The sequence below is a fragment of the Carcharhinus amblyrhynchos genome, chromosome 18, assembly GCF_965287045.1.
Source record: "Carcharhinus amblyrhynchos chromosome 18, sCarAmb.v2.hapA, whole genome shotgun sequence".
In the NCBI taxonomy this organism is placed as follows: domain Eukaryota; kingdom Metazoa; phylum Chordata; class Chondrichthyes; order Carcharhiniformes; family Carcharhinidae; genus Carcharhinus; species Carcharhinus amblyrhynchos.
This window is the reverse complement of record NC_137341.1, coordinates 12911314-12930101: the sequence shown is the minus strand read 5'-3', so window position 1 is coordinate 12930101 and position 18788 is coordinate 12911314. Positions and strand designations below refer to the sequence as shown.

The window sequence follows — 18788 nt, the reverse complement described above, 5'->3', positions numbered from 1 at the left end:
ATCATCAATAGTTAGGCAGGTTAATGGTGGTAAGGGAAATGTGGTGGTGAGGTGTTCCCCCTTCAAAAATTACTCAACTTTTTCCCCAGGAATAAGCCAGTGACTTTGTCCTGTCCCACTGCAGATAATTGGAATTGGCTGGTCATCCCATTACTGTTAGGTGAAATGAGTGTAATGTGGGGGAAATGTGCAATTTCACGTATTGGTAGGAAGAATAGGAAGGCCAAATATTTTTTAAAAGGTAACAGACAAGTAGATATTGGGATTTAGATGCTCGTGTATAAATACTATTGAAAGTTCAGAGCATAGCTGGTAATTAAGAAAGCAAATGATACTTTAACCTTTATCATATAGGGGTTAGAGGAGAAGTCTTGCTGCAATTATTTAAGACTTTGGTGAAACCAAAAGTGGAGTACTGAGTACATTCTTGGTCTCTGTCTCCTGGTCCCTCCACGTTGATGCAACAGTTAAGGAAGCCCACCAATATCTCCATTTTCTCAGGAGGCCAAGGAAATCCGGCTTGTCTGCTACAACTCTTACGAACATATACAGATGCACCACAGAAAGCATCATTTCCGGATGTATCACAGCTCGGTATGGCTCCTGCTTTGACCAAGACCACAAGAAACTACAAAGAATTGTGAATGTAGCCCAGTCCATCACGCAAACCAGCCTCCCATCCATTGACTCTGTCTATACTTACTGCTGCCTCGGAAAAGCAGCCAGCATAATCATGGAGCCCACACATCCCGGACATTCTCTCTTCCATCTTCTTCCGTTGGGAAAAAGATACCAAAGTCTGAGATCACATACCAATCGACCCAAGAACAGCTTCTTCCCTGCTGCTGTCAGACTTTTGAATGCACCTATCTCGCATTAAATTGATCTTTTTCTACACCTAGCTATGACTGTAACACTGTATTCAGTCCCCTCTCCTTTCCTTCTCCACTATGTATTCTCCCCTATGTACTGTGTGTTTTAAAGTAAACTCATTGATTCAGAGGAAGTAAAATATTTCCACAGCTCACGGGGACTGAGTCATTAATCCACAGGGCTACATGTGGTAGGAATGCCCATCTGAATGCACAAAAACAATTCAAATTCTGGGATAAGCTTCAAACAGATCACTAAATAACTTAGATAAAGTCTTTCCCCATGGTTGCCGCAACATCAACATCAACAAGCCAAGCATTTTGAACTTTTCAATATGGACTTTAAAAGTAGCTGCCTTTAAAGAGGAAAATAATGGTCTTGGTAAAATAAGGGAAATTACTTAAAGGTGGAAAGAAAGAACATAGGCCAAGTCTCTGAGCCCAAATCAGAAAGCATGGCTGGCCTTTGCTTCGGGTCCTAGGATGCCACGGAGAGAACGCAGTCAGCAAGACTGATTGGAGTCCTAGCTACAAGGCCAGGGCAGGATAAACGTGCTGCAGGGATAAGAGACAAGGTTTGAAGAACTTTTAAAACTGGAACACATTTGCTATTGTGCCAGTGACTCACCCGAAGAGGGAAAACACAAACATCCTGCTCTTCACACAGTTTTTACAAGAATCAGACGCAATTTTTTTGATCGCCATGAGGTTTGGGAGATACTTTCTTATCAAATCGGTAATTCCTTCGTTCTCGAGTTATGCTCACTTTAAAGACTGCAGGAGAAGCTTTACTTTCTCTCTGGTGCAAACTACTGTTAGAATGGCAATTAACAATCTTCAATTAGAATATAATTAGGGCTGGAATTTCCCACCGAGCTCAGTTCTGGGTTGTGAACTCACTCTGTCACGCAACCGGAACCCGCCGCAATTTTGCCCCGAGTTGGGAGCCTTGATTAGGTAACGGACAGGTCGTGCCGCCCAATTAGACTGCCAGAACACAGGCCATCTCCAGAGCGGACAGGAAGAAGTTTAAGTTTATTAGTGTCACAAGTAGGCTTACATTAACACTACAATTAAGTTACTGTGAAAATCTCCTAGTTTCCACTCTCTGGCACCTGTTCAAGTACACTGAGGAGAATTTAGCATGGCCAATGCACCTAACCAGCATATTTTTTGGGCTGCGGGAGGAAATCGGAACACCCAAAGGAAACCCACTCAGACACAGGGAGAATGTACAGACTCTGCACAGACAGTGACCCAAACCGGGAATCAAACCCAGGTCTCTGTCACTGTGAGGCAGCAGTGCTACCATGATGCCACTGTGCATGTGTAAAAGGTGCCTTTATCTATGGCTGTAGGATTTCTGCTTTCAAACCAATGTTATCAGCCAATCTTTAATATGCAACGTTTTCTTGGTAAACCTCCTGCCCTTTTCCAAACCCAGTATCTACCAAATCTATGTACCTTCGATGTTGGAGCTTCAAGGCAATCATTGTATGTAGGACATTGTTATTACCTCTTCCCCCTCTGATCTCATTAGTAATAGTGAAAGGATTAACAGGCCTTCTGTGGCCATTAGGGGCTGAATTGGGACTTGAATCCAGAGCCTCTGGCCCAGAGTAGGGATGCTACTATTGCAACAGCAGGCCTGCTCCAGGTGATCACCCATCTAAGTACTCACCAGCCCAAGTTTACTTAGCTTCCGAGATCAGGCGGGATTGGGTGTTTTCAGACTAGTATGGCCCTAGGCACATTACTTTGTTCTATGTTCACAGTAATTAGCTGAAATATTCCCTCATCTTCACCTTCACTTCCCCCATCATTTTTCACACTATTTGTCCGAGGCAGGATCAGAGAAACATGTGTGTCTTAACAATTGGCACTCAGGGTTTTGTTTGGTAGCACAATATATGGGACAATATGACAAATGGAGAAAGACTGCAGAAAGCTGCAACACAGAGGGATTTGGGGGCACTTGTGCATAAATCACAAAAAGCAAGCATGCAAATTCAGTGGGTAATAGGGAAAGCAAATGGAATGTTGGCCTTTATTTCAGAGGAAGTGGAGTCTAAAAATAGGGAAGTCTTGCTAAAACTATACAAAGCAGTCATTGGACCACACCTGTAATACTATGAACAGTTTTGCCCCCCCCCCCCCCCCCCCGCTTATCCAAGGAAAGATATACTGGCATTGGAGGCAATCCAGAGAAGGTTCACTAGGTTGACCCTGGATGTGGAGGGGTTTTCTTATCATGAGAGGTTGAGTAGGTTGGACCTGTACTCATTGGAGTATAGAAGAATGAAAGGAAACCCCATTGAGACATACAGGATTCTCAGGGGGCTCGACAGGGCAGATGCTGAGAGATTTATTTTCCCCTGAGGGAGAGACTAAGACTAGAGGGCATAATCTCAGAGTAAGGGGTCACCCATTTAAGATAAACATGAGGCAGGATTTCTTCTCTCAGCAGATAATGAATCTGTGGAATTCTTTACTGCAAAGGGCTGTTGAGACTGGGGCAAATATTTTCAAGAATGCAATAGATTTTTAAAATCAGTAATGGAATCAAGGGTTATGAGGACAGGGCAAATTTGAGGATTATCATTTCAGATCAGCCATGATCTCATTGCATGGCAGAGCAGAACTCAATGGGCTGAATGGCCAACTTCTGCTTCTACATCTTATGGTCTAGTGAGGTGGAGGGCAGTACATTAAAGTCACGGCCCTCTAACTTTTCTGACCATTAATTTTTAAGACCAGGAAATCAGATTGAGCATGCTAATTGTCCAATCTGTCTTCCCGTATAGCAATGCCCTTAGGCAATGCATGCCAATTTGGGTGACTCATCCCTTATCGGAAGAATATTGCACAGTTGCTCCAAAGCACTCTCTCATTGGGTCCATTAACATGCTACTGATTTAGTTAAAGGATAGTTTTAGACTCCCTACCTTTGGAGAAAGATATTGACTATCTAGCTGATCAATGCCCCTCATTATTTTATACAGCCTCCTACGCTCCAGAGAAAAAGTCCCAGTCTATTCAGCCTCTCCTTATAACTCAAACCATCAAGCCTGGTAGCATTCTAGTAAATCTTTTCTGCACTCTTTCTAGTTTAATAATATCCTTTCTATATTAGGTTGACCAGAACTGTACACAGTATTCCAAATGTGGCCTTACCAATGTCTTGTACAACTTCAACAACACGTCCCAACTCCTGCACTCAATGAAACCAAGCATGCTGAACGCCTTCTTCACCACCCTGTCCACCTGTAACGCCACCTTCAAGGAGCTACGAACTTATACCCCTAGATCTCTTTGTTCTGTAACTCTCCCAATGCCCTACCATTAACTGAGTAAGTCCTGCCCTGGTTCAATCCACCAAAATGCATCCCTCGCATTTATCTAAATTAAACTCCATCTGCCATTTGTCAGCCCACTGACCCAATTGATCAAGGTCCGATTGTAATCCGAGATAACCTTCTTCACTGTCCAGTATGCTGCCAATCTTAGTGTCATCTGTAAACTTACTAACCATGCCCTCTATATTCTCTTCCAAATCATTAAAATAATTGACAAATAACAGTGGACCCAGAACCGATCCCTGAGACACACTGTTGGTCACAGGCCTCCAGTCTGAAAAACAATCCTCTACAACCATCCTCTGGCTTCTGTCATCAAGCCAATTTTGTATCCATTTAGCTACTTTACCCTGGATCCCTTGAGATTTAACCTTATGCAACAGCCTGCCATGTGGTTCCTTGTCAAAGGCCTTGCTAAAGTCAGGTACACAACATAAATTGCACTGCCCTCATCTACCTTCTTGGTTACCCCTTCAAAAAACTCCATCAAATTTGTGAGACATGGTTTTCTATTCACAAAGCCATGCTGACTGTCCCTAAATTAGCTCTTGCGTCTCTAAATGCCTCTAGATCCTGTTTCTCAAAATATCTTTCAACAACTTACCCACCACAGATGTGAGGCTCACCAGCATGTAGTTCCCAGGCTTTTCCCTGCAGCCCTTCTTAAAGAAAGGCACAACATTTGCCACCCTCTAATTTTCAGACACCTCACCTGTGGCTATCGATGATTCAAATGGGTCTGCTAGGGGATCGCAATTTCCTCCCTAGGCTCCCACAATGTCTTGGGATACACTTCATCAGGTCTTGTTGCTCTTTAAGACTTCCAGCACCTCCTTCTCTGTAATATGTACACTCCTTAAGACATCACTATTTATTTCCCCAAGTTCCCCAACATCCAAGCTTTTCTCAACAGTAAATACTGGTGAGAAATATTCATTTAGGATCTCACCATCTCTTGTGGATCCACACGTAGATGACTTTGTTGATCCTTAAGCTCTCCCTAGTTACTCTTTTGGCCTTTATTTATTTGTAGAAGCTCTTTGGATTCTCCTTTGCCCTAGCTGCCAAAACAATCTTGTGTCCCCTTTTTGCCCTCCTGATTTCTCTCTTAACTCTACTCCTACACCCCGTAGTCTTCAAGGCATTCGCTTGATCCCAGATGCCTGTGCATGTCATGTGCTTCCTTCTTCTTCCTGACCAGGGCTTCAGTATCCTGAGTCATCCAGGATTCTCTACTTCTACCAGCCGTGTCCTTCACTCTAAGAGGAATGTGAACACACGTTTGAGGTGACAGTATGGTCCTCCCCACCCCCCACCTCCTATCTAGTACTAGGATTACTGACACTGCCATTAGTATTTAATGTGCTCTCTTTAACTTCTGTGCTGTCCTCAACCTTCCCTTTTGTCTCCCTACTGCTTTGGGTCCCACCCCCTGCCAAACTAGTTTGAACCTTCCCAAGTAGCTCCAGTAAATCTCCCCGCCAGGATATTAGTCCCCCCTCCAATTTTATTTGCAGATTTTAGTTTGTAAAGTTTAACAATTAGAATGGGGGCGGGGGGATAAAAGAATGTTTGATTGAGCGAATGGTTGGAAGTGCAAAGTCATCCGCCCAGAGTTGGCAACATGATAAAGAAAGGTAATTTCATACCTGCAGAGTGAAATGTAATAAGAATGCACAATGTACACAGCAGAGGGTATTCCTGCAAATCTATACTCCAAGGGATTAAGAGCTACCACAATATACATGTGTGTGTCCAAACAGAAGCTAATTTTCCTTTAGGGACTTCACTGCCATCTGGGTTCAATTTGCTCACACACTAAGAGCCAAATTTCGAAAAAAATCATTCACTCTTTGCAGCAACCCTTTAATGGGAGCACGCTTACCTCTTAGTGGAGGCCATGTTGCGAAGACCGTAGGGTATGGAGACAATTACAATTATCCAGCACCAAAGTACTAGTAATTATTCATTATTACTATTACACAGCACCAAACCTCCAACGTACAGAAACACCCTGGGCAAAATCTTACCAAAAAATGGCAATGTGTCGATTCTGGAGCAAAAAATGGAGTATTTGCTGCCGAGGCGTGTATTCAGACCGAATCTCATGACTGATTAGTGATCAGTTCCCCCAGTAGCCGCCATGCTCCTCAATCTCCAGCTCCCACACCTCATTACCATCTTAAATTTCAACACTCCCACCTACCCTCTTCTTCTCTGTGTCAGTGCAGGACAAACTTAACCACAACAAGCATCAGTGGGCACAGCGAGCTGGAGACATGCCCAAGCTGAGAACACTCACACATTTTGAGTACTTGAGCTGGCCGGGGATGAGGAAGAACAGGCCTCTGCCACTGGTGAAGTGGGAGCAGCAGAGAAACACGACAATCCTCAACACAAATGCTGTCATTCCTCAAGCCTCCAATGAGTAAACAATGTTCCCTCCATGTCCCCTGTAATACACACATCCCATCTCCCTTCTCTTGCAGGCTGATCAGTGGAAGAGGCTGGACCATCCTCACGCCCACTGGACCCACTGGACTCCAGCAGCCCAGAGGGGGATTCCTCCAACCTACCATTGGAGATGTCACAGCTGTCACCCAATAGTACTCTTCCTGCCACTACTCTTCCTATAATCAGTTTGGCCAGTGTCAACGTCGACCAGCATTTAAAGCTCATTCATAGTGGAGACCTATCTCACTGAGCACTGTTTAATTTCTCCCATGGCACAAGGAGCCATTAATCTTAGGGTACAAGACTGGCTTGGTCAAAGAAGACAGAAGGTAGTAGTGGAAGGGTGAGTTTCTGAATGGAGGGCTGTGACAAGTGGCGTTCCTTAGGGATCAGTGCTGGGATGTTTGCTGTTTTATACATATAAAAAAAAATGATTTGGAGGAAAATGTAATTTGATTGATTAGTACGTTTGTGGACGACACAAAGGTTGGTGGATCTGCAGATAGCAAATCCTCTATATCAGAGGATACAGCAGGATATGGATCAGTTGGAGACTTGGGCAGAGAGATAGCAGATGAAGTTTAATCCAGATAAATGTGAGGTAATGCATTTTGGAAGGTCTAATACAGATAGAAAATATACAGTAAATGGCAGAACCTTTAAGAGTATTGATAGGCAAAGGGATCTGGGTGTACAGGTGAACAGGTACACAGGTCATTGAAAGTGGCAATGCAGGTGGAGAAGGTAGTCAAGAAAGCATACGGCATGTTTGCCTTCATCAGCCAGGGCACTGAGTTTAAAAATTGACAAATCATGTTGCAGCTTTATAGAACCTTAGTTGGGTTGCACATGGAATATAGTGTTCATGGAATATAGTGTTCAATTCTGTTCACCACACTACCTGAAGGATATGGAGGCTTTGGAGAGGGTACCAAAAAAATTTACCAGGATGTTGCCTGGTATGGAGGGCATTAGCTATCAGGAGAGGTTGGAGAAACTTGGTTTGTTCTCACTGGAACGACGGAGATTGAGGGGCGACCTGATAGAAGTCGACAAGATTAATGAGAAGCATGGACAGAGTGGATAGTCAGGAGCTTTTTCCCAAGATGGAAGAGTCAATTACTAGGGGCACTGGTTTAAGGTGCAAGGGGCAAGGTTTAAATGAGATGTGCAAGGCAGATTTTTTACACAGAGAGCAGTGGGTATCTGGAACTCGTTGCCGGGGCTGGTAGTGGAAGCGGATACAGTCGTGGCTTTTAAGGGGCATTTTGACAAATACATGAATAGGATGGGAATAGAGGGATATGGTCTCCGGAAGGGTAGGGGGTTTTAGTTCAGTTGGGCAGCATGGTTGTTGCAGGCTTGGAGGGCTGAATGGCCTGTTCCTGTGCTGTAATTTTCTTTGTTCTTCTGGCTGAAAACCATGGCCAAAACCTGGTGAGTTGCAAAGTTGGGAGATTTCTGTTCCTAACCATCAGCAGGGGAATAGCAAACATGCACCTAAAAGTTGCATCCTATCATTCCATACGTACAAATGAACAGCAACAAGTAGTGGCATCAGGACATTAATACCAGAGCTTCCTTAAAAATCAACCCTTATTCCACCCACTATTAAGGTGTAGATATTGTTGGTGAGATCAGTACTTAGTGACTATCCCCAATTGCCTTGACAAGATGGCATCAGGTCTTGTTCTCGTGCCATTGCTTCCATCTTACTGCTAGTAAGGGAGTTCAGGATCTTAACATGTAATGACGATGATAGAATGACAATATAGTCAGGATAGCGTGAGGGAAACTAGCCTGATGGTGTTCCCACACACTTGCTTTCCTTGTCTTTTCTGGGTGGTGGAAATCACAGATTCTGGAGGTGGTATCAAAAAAGCTTTACTGAGTTACTGAAATGCATCCATTTTGTGTTCAGGAGAAAGACAAGTTGAATCCAGATGGCAGTACACTTCCGCTCAACTGGTATAAAATCCAGACGAAGCCTCCAATCCGTCCTCTCACGAGGAGAAGGGAAGAATTGCGATTGTGGAAATAAGAAAATGCAAAATAAATGGGCAATTTTTTATTTTCATTCCTCCCACTTTGTACCTCACAGCGTCATATATCATCCATGTCAGAAAGGACAGATACGTTTGAGCCAACACAATTAAATGGAGCATGAGAACAGCCTTTGTCTGCTAATCATCTCAGCAAGATGGCCACCTCGTCAACCTAAATAGTCCTTAGACAATCTACACCAAACAGATCTCTGCGACTTGTGCCAATTAACCCCACTGCTACAAATGGAAACAACTGTATTGTTCAGATCCAATTTAACAATTGGCCTAGTGTGCGCTTCAATACAAATTCACACTGATTTTAAAAGGAGTCACCCAGTGAAAATCAAACGCCTCTTATACGTGCTGATGCTGAATGCAAAATCCATGAGTCTGCAGCAATGTCTCCTTGCATTGTTATCCATGTGGAAAATATTCTGATTCCTGGGGATTATTGCAGAGATTCCCGCAGAGGTTTATGTTTATGATAATCACCCGTAATGTGAACAGGGAGAAAGTTCTTGACAAAATAGATGTGCTCGGATCAAAGCATCGCTGGGACTACCCAGGAAAAGAATGACAGCAATTGACCAGAAAAAAACAGTCACAGGATATACAAATACTGTCCTGGATTCAATTTCCTTTTGAAAAAGAAACGAATGTTGACAGATGATGATGTAACTTTCTGGATTACCAGAAGTCACTAGTTCATGATGCCAGTATCAGAGCAGGAGGAGGGGTGGTTTTGCAGTCAGATCTGGCATGGGGGCTTACTGTTTATGAGTTTACCAGACCAAACAAAACTACTGCAGAAGGTCTACATTTTCAAGCAGGAATTTCACAATCAGATTCAACATGAGAAAAATCTAACCACCTCCTACAATCAACGCTATTCGCGGCATCAAGTGCTTCATCATCAATGTCTCAGAGGTCACCGTTGATCAGAAACTTAACTGCATCAGCCACATATATGGTTACAGCAGCAGGCCAGAGGCTGGGAGTTCTGCGCTACTCTTATTACCTCCCGATTCCCAAAAGCCTATCCACCATCTGCAAGGCACAAGCCTTGAAGGAATGATCTCTATTTGCTGATATGAGAGCAGCTCTAGCACACAAGCTCAAAAATATCCAGAACAAAGCAGCCTGCTGCACCTGTGCTCCATCCACTACCAGAAACCCCCATCACTATGGCCGTACCATGCACCATTTACCAGAAGCACTGCAGCAACTTGCCAATCCTTCTGTGTGAGGACCCCTCCACTCCACACACACCCCCTCCCTCCCCTTTCCACCCTGCCAGCAAACCACAGCCTTTACCATCTAAAAGCACAAGGGCTGAAGGGAACTTGCAAGTTCCCATTCCAGACTTGGAATTATATCGCTATTCCTTCAGTGGTATGGGACAAGATCCTGGAACTCCCTTCCTAACAGCACGGTGGGTGATGCACACACAACAAACCACAGCGATCACTGCCTCTTAAGGGCAAGGCAGGAAGCTCAACAAGTCATCCTACTCAGGCTTTGGGTGGAAAGGGGAGTCGGAGGGTTGGGGGGGCGGGGGGTCACTTTCCTCACTGGTCCCTTTTCCACATCAGGCAACACCCCTCTCCCAAGGGCTGCCCTTTCTGGGGATTCTCTTCCCCTCAGCCTCTCCATCAAAAAGGCTGGGGAGGGGGAAGGAGGACCACCAGGAATGGCGGGGGGGGGGTGGAATTTGGGGATGAGGGGCACCGACGTGCCAAGAGGACCAGTGAGGGAGGCATCCTGCTCTTCTTTCCTAACACCCCAAGCAGTGTGACCTGGACTTCTTCCTCACCCTGGACCTCCTCTCACCAGCCTTAAAATTAGGATTGGGTGGAAAGTGGCCTTTAGATGGCCATGCCCTGCTCATTTTAAAGGCCTCAATCGGGGGGGCAGACAGGCTTCATGACCCCCACTCCTCCCCAAAGGTAAAATTGCAGACAGCTCAGAGGGTGCATAGCGGGAAAGCCTATTGGTAACTTAATGACCCATCTCCCACTACCCCTGAAAACCTGCTGACAGGAACCTTAAGTAGCAAAGGATGTCAGAGAGAGAAGTGGAGGGGTTTAGGGAGGGAGTGTAGGGTTCTAATACCAGAGAGTGTGGGCCACACGGGAAAAAGAAATGATGCAATCTTGCCCTGTCCATCCTGTATCTTGGTGGGAGCTTGAGGTGGGGGGTGGGGAGGACCATACTGTCACCTCAAGCAGAGGAGAGGGTATATATTGTCTGCTCCCTCTGCTTTGAGTGTAACTGTCTCGAATAAGAAAGGCAACAGCAATGAGAGTGGAAGACAGCCAAAACTAATGAATCGAGAGAAAACAGGCGAGAGGCCCTGTGGGCGATGGAGGGGAGAAGGAGGAGGTAAATGAGGCAAGACTCTAAAAGAAAATTAATATAATTATCGTATCTTCTCCTAACTTGTTAAAAATAAGCTGTGCTAAAATGATGCCAGTGCATCTGATGTAAACCAGTTGGAGTCAGATCATTGATGCAGCCAGGGTTTAAGTGAATATTCGCCATAATTTCAGCCTGCTATCCTTCTGCCAATCTGCATTCTAATCACATAGCTGTTTCTCTATCTGTTTAATACAAAGGCTGTAAGACAGTTACTCCCCAGCCCCTCAGTCTGCTCTATTGTTGCCGAGCAACCACTTTAAAACCGTGCTTCAGTTTGATTTCGGATCCAAGTTTTTGTTCAAGTGCTAAAAAATCTGAATTGCTGTTGTTGTTGCTATAGTAACCGATCTACGAGTTTTTTTGTCCGCAAGCCCTCTTATTTGTCTTTGCTTTTTGAGTTTACAACAAAAGAAAATCCCAGTTAGGTCTGCGGTTGAATTCAAACTCCATCGAATCTATCCTTTACTTCACCTGTGGCATATCGGAATCATCCAAACCATTTCCTCTTTTATAGCCTTGGGCTGACTAGGCCCAAGCCCCTGTGCTCTGCTATCCCCAAACCGCTCCCTTTTCCGTGCCCTCCTCCTATAAGAGACCCTGGCCTCTTTGACCAAGCTTTCACCCCATGCCTGGTCTAATGGGGAGAATGCGCAAACTCCACATAGTTACCCAAGGCTGGAATTGAACCCGGGTCTCTGGCGCTGTGAGGCAGCAGTGCTAACCACCGTCCACCCCACGGGGAGAACGTGCAGACTTCGCACAGACTGTCACCCGAGGCTAGAATCAAACCCGGGCCCCTGGCACTGTGAGGCAGCAGTGCTAACCACTGTGCCACTGTGTCGCCCACTGAGTTGTCAAGATGAGATAAAGTCTCTTTTGGTAACTGCCTTGGGAGGTTTGACCACATTAAAGACACTATGTAGTTGCAAGCTGTTGTTGTATAATGCACCTTGGAAATATGAAATGTACTGTTCTTTTTATTATTAATTGAGCCTTTCAGCACAATTGTCATCCATTTACATGATCCTAAAAAGGTACAGAGGGTGGGACAAGGAGAGACATGGTGGCATAGTGGAAATATCTGGGCAGCGTGATGGCACAGTGTTTAGCAGTGTTGTCTCACAGCGCCAGGGACCTGGGTTCAATTGGGTCACCGTCTGTGTGGAATTTGTACGTTCTCCTTGTGTCTGCATGTGTTTCCTCTGGGTGCTCTGGTTTCCTCCTATACTCCAAAGATGTGCGGCTTAGGTTAATTAGCCATGGTAAAATTGCCCCTTAATTTCAGGGAGACTAGTAAGGTAAATATGTGAGGTTACAGAGATAGGGCCTGGGTGGGATTTGGTCAGTGCAGTTTCAATGGGCCAAATGGCCTCCTTCTGCACTGTAAAGGATTCTATGATTAATCCAAAAGACCCAGGCTATTGTTCTGGAGACATGGGTTCCAATCCCACCACAGCAGCCTGATGGAATTTTAATTTGATTAGTAAATCCGAAATACAAAGCTGGTCCTCGACTGTCATAAAGATCGTTCTGGTTCCCTCTCTGGGGGAGGAAATCTGCTGTCCTTACCTGGCCTGGCCTACATGTGACTCCAGACCCACAGCAATATTAAATCCCCTTTGAAACATTCAGCTCAAGAGCAATTAGGGACGGGTAACAAACACTGGCTTTGCCAGCAGTGCCCACATCCCATGAACAAAATAAAGAAAGAAAAAATAAGCATTCTAGTCATCTAGTTTATAAATTCTCAGTTGGATCCTATTTTGCAGCTAAAGGGAGAAGGATGTGCTCTGTTCCTGGAACTCTGATGCTGGAAATGGCTGATTGAGAGGATGAGAGAGGTGCCACAGGACTTGTCTTCTCTCCCAGTAGAAGGGATGCCAACCATCCAGGATTATCCAGGAGTCCCCAAGAATTCAAGATGAATCTCCAGGACATTCTTGCGAGCAACCCAGGAGAAAAGTCACGGAGCGATAAAAAGAAATTTTTAAAATAGTTTCCTTTGAACACTTCAGTTTATTGGTCGCAAAAATATCACAGGTGGAGAACTAAAGTAGTTTGACGAATAATCAAGATTAATCTAATCCGGGTAACAAGGAGGACATTCCCTTTCTGATAGGCCATGTGTATGCCCATGGGATGGGTCAGTTGTGGGAATATGGGGGTAGAATGGTTTGAGGTAGGAGGTCAAGTGACCAAACCTCCAGGTACACACCCATCCGGTGTTGGCAAACCTACCCTATGAGGAATTGTGGCACCTGCAATTTACCAGCTACCAGATAAGAAAGGAAGAGGTTGTAACCCATCTTGAGCACTTAGCTAGTGATCTGGTTGCAGAGTAAGACTGCCCATTGTGGAACTCACCCTATTTCCATCCTTTGAAATCAATTGACTGAAAGTCAGGCGGGTTCTTTACAGAGCGAGTAATCGTCTCGATCGGATTATTTCCCAGGCATTGAAGACAAAATTCTATACTCTCCTCTACCACTTCTCCCAGCCATCTCCCAATCTCGTCTGTCAGCACAGGAGGTGAAAAGTGGGAACTGCGGAGAAGTTTGCCTTCCAAAGATTCCAGGATTTCAGGAGCCAATTCAGGAAGTGAAAACTCAGCTGTTTTTATTTATTTACTCATTCATTCATTCATTTGGGCGATATGGGCATCGCTGGGTAGCCAACATTTATTGCCCATCCCTAATTGCCCTTGAGAAGGTGATGATGAGCTGCCTTCTTGAATCATTGCAATGCACGTGCTGTGGGTTGACCCACTATGCCGTTAGGGGGAGAATTCCAGGATTTTGACCCAGCGCTGCAAAGGAACGGCGATAAATTTCCAAGTCAGGACGGTGAGTGGCTTGGAGGGGAAACTTCAGGTGACGGTGGTCCCATGTATCTGCTGCCCTTGTCCTTCTAGATGGAAGTGGCTGTGGGTTTGGAAGGCGCTGTCTTTGGTGAATTGCTGCAGTGCATCTTACAGATAATACACACTGTTGCTACTGAGCGTCAATGGTGGAGGGAGTGGATGTTCATAGATGTGGTAAATAAAGGAAACACAATGCAATTTGTGTTAGTTGCTTTAGTTGGGGAGGGTTTCAAATAGGGAGGACCATCATAAACTCGCTTAGGCCAGCTTCCAGAAAAGTTTACAAGCAACATGGTGCAGGCTAGTAGGCTACCTGACTTGGACTTTTGAGTTCAGTGCTGGAGGATACAAATACAAAAAGGACTGAGATTAATAGTCCTGATAAGGAATAATGTTCTCATTGTTATAATTAATTTCCAAAATTAGAGAAGTATCTTTTTACAGTTATGGTTGGAGATTGTAGGGATCAGTACGGACAGGAACTGTCAAATATTCCACAGAAAGCTACCAGGGCAGAAGTAGACAGCAAGCAGCCAGGAAAGAATACTTCAGTGTCTAAACTGTGCTCCAGATATGCAAACAACAACTTGGAGCAAGAGTAGACCGCTCAGCCCCTCTGAATATGCTCCACCATTCAATAAGATCATGGCTGATCTCATTTAAACTTCACATTCTTGCCTACCCCCATTAAACTTTCACCACATTGCTCATCAAGAATGTATCTACTTCTACCTTAAAAATATTCAAAGACTCTGAAATGAATTTTCCCATTCCGCCTGCCACAGGAATCGTAGCGGAAGAGGGGCGGACCATGGAAACATCCGTTAAACTCAGGGCAAGTGAAGCCAGAAAATCCTGCCCTCTGCCTCAACCACCTTTTGAGAGAGATAATTCCAAAGTCTCTCAACCCTCAAATAATTTCTTTCCCTTCATCTCAATGTTAAATTGGCGACCCCTACTTTTTAAAGGGTTGCCCCAGTTCGACATTCCCCCACAAGAGAAAACATCCTCTCCACATCTCCCCTGCCAGGTCCCCGCAGGTTGTTGATACTTCAATCAAGTTGCCTCTTACTCTTTTAAACTCCAGTGGACACTGGAGCCTATCCAACCTTCCCACATAAGAAAATCCACCCATTCCAGAAATTAATCGATTAATTGAAGCATAATCTCCCTACTTTTGAATTCAGTTCCCATTACAATGAACGATAGCGTTCTTTTAACTTTGCTAATTATTTGCTGCACCTGTAACTTACCTTAACTGTTCATGCACTGACACCCAGATCCTTCTGCCTCTCAGAGTTCTGCAATCTCTCACCATTTAGATAACAAATCTCATTTCTATTTGTCATGACAGAATGAACAACCTCACATTTTCCTACATTATACTCCATTGATGAGATCTTTGCCCACTCACCCAGCCTATCTATATTCCTTTATAGCCTCCTTATGCCCCCTTCACAACTTACTTTCCATCACCAAATTTAGCAATTATAATATTTGTTCCTTTATCCAAATCATTTATACAAAACGTAAAACAGCTGTGGTCTCAGCACTGATACCTCTGGCATACCATTCGTCACACTCTGCCAACCAGAAAATGACCCATTTATGCCTATTCTGGGTTTCCTGTTAGCTAGCCAATCTTCTATCCAATACAATACCATGAGCTTTTATTTTCTGCAATAATCTTTGATGTGGTGCCTTATCAAATCCCTTTTGAAAATTTAAGGACTGTACTTAGATTTTCCCCTTTAGCCATAACACCTGATACTTCTTCAAAGAACTCCAATAAATTAGTTAAACTTGATTTGCCTTTTGCAAAACCATGCTGACTTTCCCCAATTATCTTCAGTTTATACGCATCCTGCTATAACATCTTCAATCATAGCTCCTATTATTTCTCTCTGACAGATGTTAAGCTAACTGGCCTGTAGTTTCCTGTTTTCTGTCTCCCTCACTTTTTGAATAAAGAAGTTACATTTGCTATTTTCCAATCTCACAGAACCTTCCCTGAATATCAACTATCTCACGAGCCACTTCTTTCAAGACCTTAGGACGAAATGCCTCAGTATCTGACAGGTTGTCAATTTGTTGTTTCAACAATTCGCGTCCCTGGTGATGGTAATTTTCTTGAGTTCCCCCCTCCCTTTCAATTCCTGATTCATGGCTATTGCTGGCATGACACTTGTATCCTCTATAATGAAAACTGATACAAAAGACCTTTTCAATTAATCTGCCATCTTCTTATTTCCTATAATTAACTACCCAGACTCACTTCCTAAAGGACCAAGCCTCACTTTGTTAACTCTTTTTTTTAAATATCTATACTCTAAATATCTTAGTATCTCTAGCTATCTTTCCTTCATATTCTAATTTTTCCTTTCCCTGTTAATCTTTTAGTCGTTCTTTGCTGTTTTTAATGTTCTGTCCAATCTTCTGACCTGCCACCCATTTTTGTGCAATTATTTGCTTTTCCTTCAAGTTTGATACTATCTTTATCTTTTTTAGTGAACTGGGTCCTCCCCTTGGAATTTTTCTTTCTCATTGCAATGTATTTTTTCTTGTTAGAACGTAAATATGACTTATTGTCTGCCAAGTATTAGCAGGCAACAAGAAAAAAAATGCTCGATTCCGGCCTTGGGTCACTGTCTGTGTGGAGTTTGCACACTTTCCCTGTGTCTGCATGGGTTTCCTCCGGGTGCTTCAATTTCCTTCCACAGTCCACAGATGTGCAGGTTAGGCAGATTTAGCTGTGGTGAGTGCACAGGGTTACAGGTATAGGGTGGGTTTTGGTGGGCCTGAGTAAGATGCTTTGTCAGAGAATCAGAACAGAATTGATGGGCTGAATGGACTCATTCTGCACTGTGAGGATTCTATGATTTGGCCCATTAATCCTACTCCTTTTACATTCCATTTGTAATCTATACCAACTATGAACCTCCTTCATTTACAATTAAATTTGGGCAGCAGCAAACCTTTAAGAAAATTAGTGCGAACCAGTAAGATATCAAGTGAAAGGAAATATTGTATTGAAATATTTTTAGCAATGTTTAAATATAGCTTTCATGGACCAACATGAAATGATGTTCGCTGCCTCTTATATGGATCACAGCTATTTTCAGCAATGCTCAGAGGTCAGGCACAATCAACACATCTCTATTCTCAAAGCCACTGACGTTTTAATGATTTTGGTGTGACTGATTGCAATGCTTCACAAGAATGTGAGCTGTGGTTAAAATGGACGAGTTAAAGGCAAACCATTAGGCCTTCTACCCCAATGTAATAGATCTCAAGGTATCTCCTCCAGATTTGAAAGGGCAAAAATCTAGAATTGCATTGCTGGATGTGTCTGCAGTTCAGCCAGACAGTGTGGAAGCCTTTAATGAAGTTCCAATGAGAGCACCATAAGATATTGCTCAGGGGGGTTATTCCCATTTATACTTTTGATCTTTCTCTACACCCAAGCTATGACTGTAACACTATATTCTGCACTGTCTCCTTTCCTTCTCTATGAACGGTATGCTTTGTCAGTATAGCGCACAAGAAACAATACTTTTCACTGTATACTAACTAATACATGCAATAATAATAAATCAAACCTAGTCTATAAATGAAAGATATAAAAGATTGCGGTATGATTGTCTGCTCCCATGCATTGCAAGGACTGAAAATCATGAACCTTGACCCTAGGTGCGAGGTTGTTGCCCAGACACAGAACTGGCACACTGAATGAGCTGTCCATTAGAAACTGCTCATTCGTCACTTTAAGAACTGTAAAAACTGGGCAATTCCCATAAAAATGTCTAATTTGCAGCACCAAATTTACATTGAAAATCTACCCCTTGCATTCACTCAAATCTACAGAGTTACCACCACTTTCAGAACGAAAATCAGTAATTGTAGGCAGTTTTATATTACACTCTGGGTTCCAGCGGAGTGGTTGTCTAAGGGGACCATAATCTCTCACCCTGTCTTCCTGTTGAAGGTCTGTTGGCACATCCGTCTAGTTTCCACATTTATGTCAATTACAATGTCACAAGCCCAGCCGAACACGGACTTGCACATTGCTGTCACATGATGCAAACTCAGGAGTGTCCCTGTGAATCAGTCCAAGGGGAATTTTAACTCGCCAGGTGGGAATCCCACAGGATTGGGTGGAATATCAGATTTACACACCAGCCAGTGTGCTGATGCTCTAATGGGAAGGAAAATTGGGTACAGTTTTGCAAATGATTCCACTGGGAATATTAAAATTGGTCCAATGTTGCACTGCGGGGCTACTGATTGATGTGATAGGCATATATGCACAGAAGGAGTGTGGAATCAGCATCTCTTGGGGCCCATGAAGAGGTACTTTTCTTATACCATCAGGAGTTGAAGATTGGATCTTTTGTATTAAAGCGGGCTGCCAAATAAACTTTGTGCCAATGACCAAATTTTTTTCTGCTTGGCATCCACAGTGTTCTCTCAGTGTGCAAGTGAGTGTAAAGCCTCATCTCCTCCAAAGCCTTTTTGTACTGAAAAGAAATGTCAGTAGATATAGATCAACAGAAGATTTATGTTGCCAAGATGAAGAGTAATTTCACTTTTATTTTTGAACAGTACAACTCCTTCCCTCCAATCTGCCACTTTCTAATTTAGATTGATTAGATTTTTTCTACATGAAAATACACAGTGCCTCTGATCATGATCAGTATGGGCAGTGAGTTAAAGAATTCTATCAGAGTTAGAAAATGATTCTCATTATCTGCCATGGTTAAAATAGCATTGGTACATTGCAATT

General features: G+C 43.6%; 1 protein-coding gene across 1 annotated transcript in view; it reads right to left on the bottom strand.

Moving 5' to 3' along the window:
• mmd2a (monocyte to macrophage differentiation-associated 2a) overlaps window positions 1-18788 on the bottom strand; it is a 92145-nt gene that overhangs the window by 45246 nt on the left and 28111 nt on the right. The gene's annotated exons all lie outside the window — the stretch shown is intronic.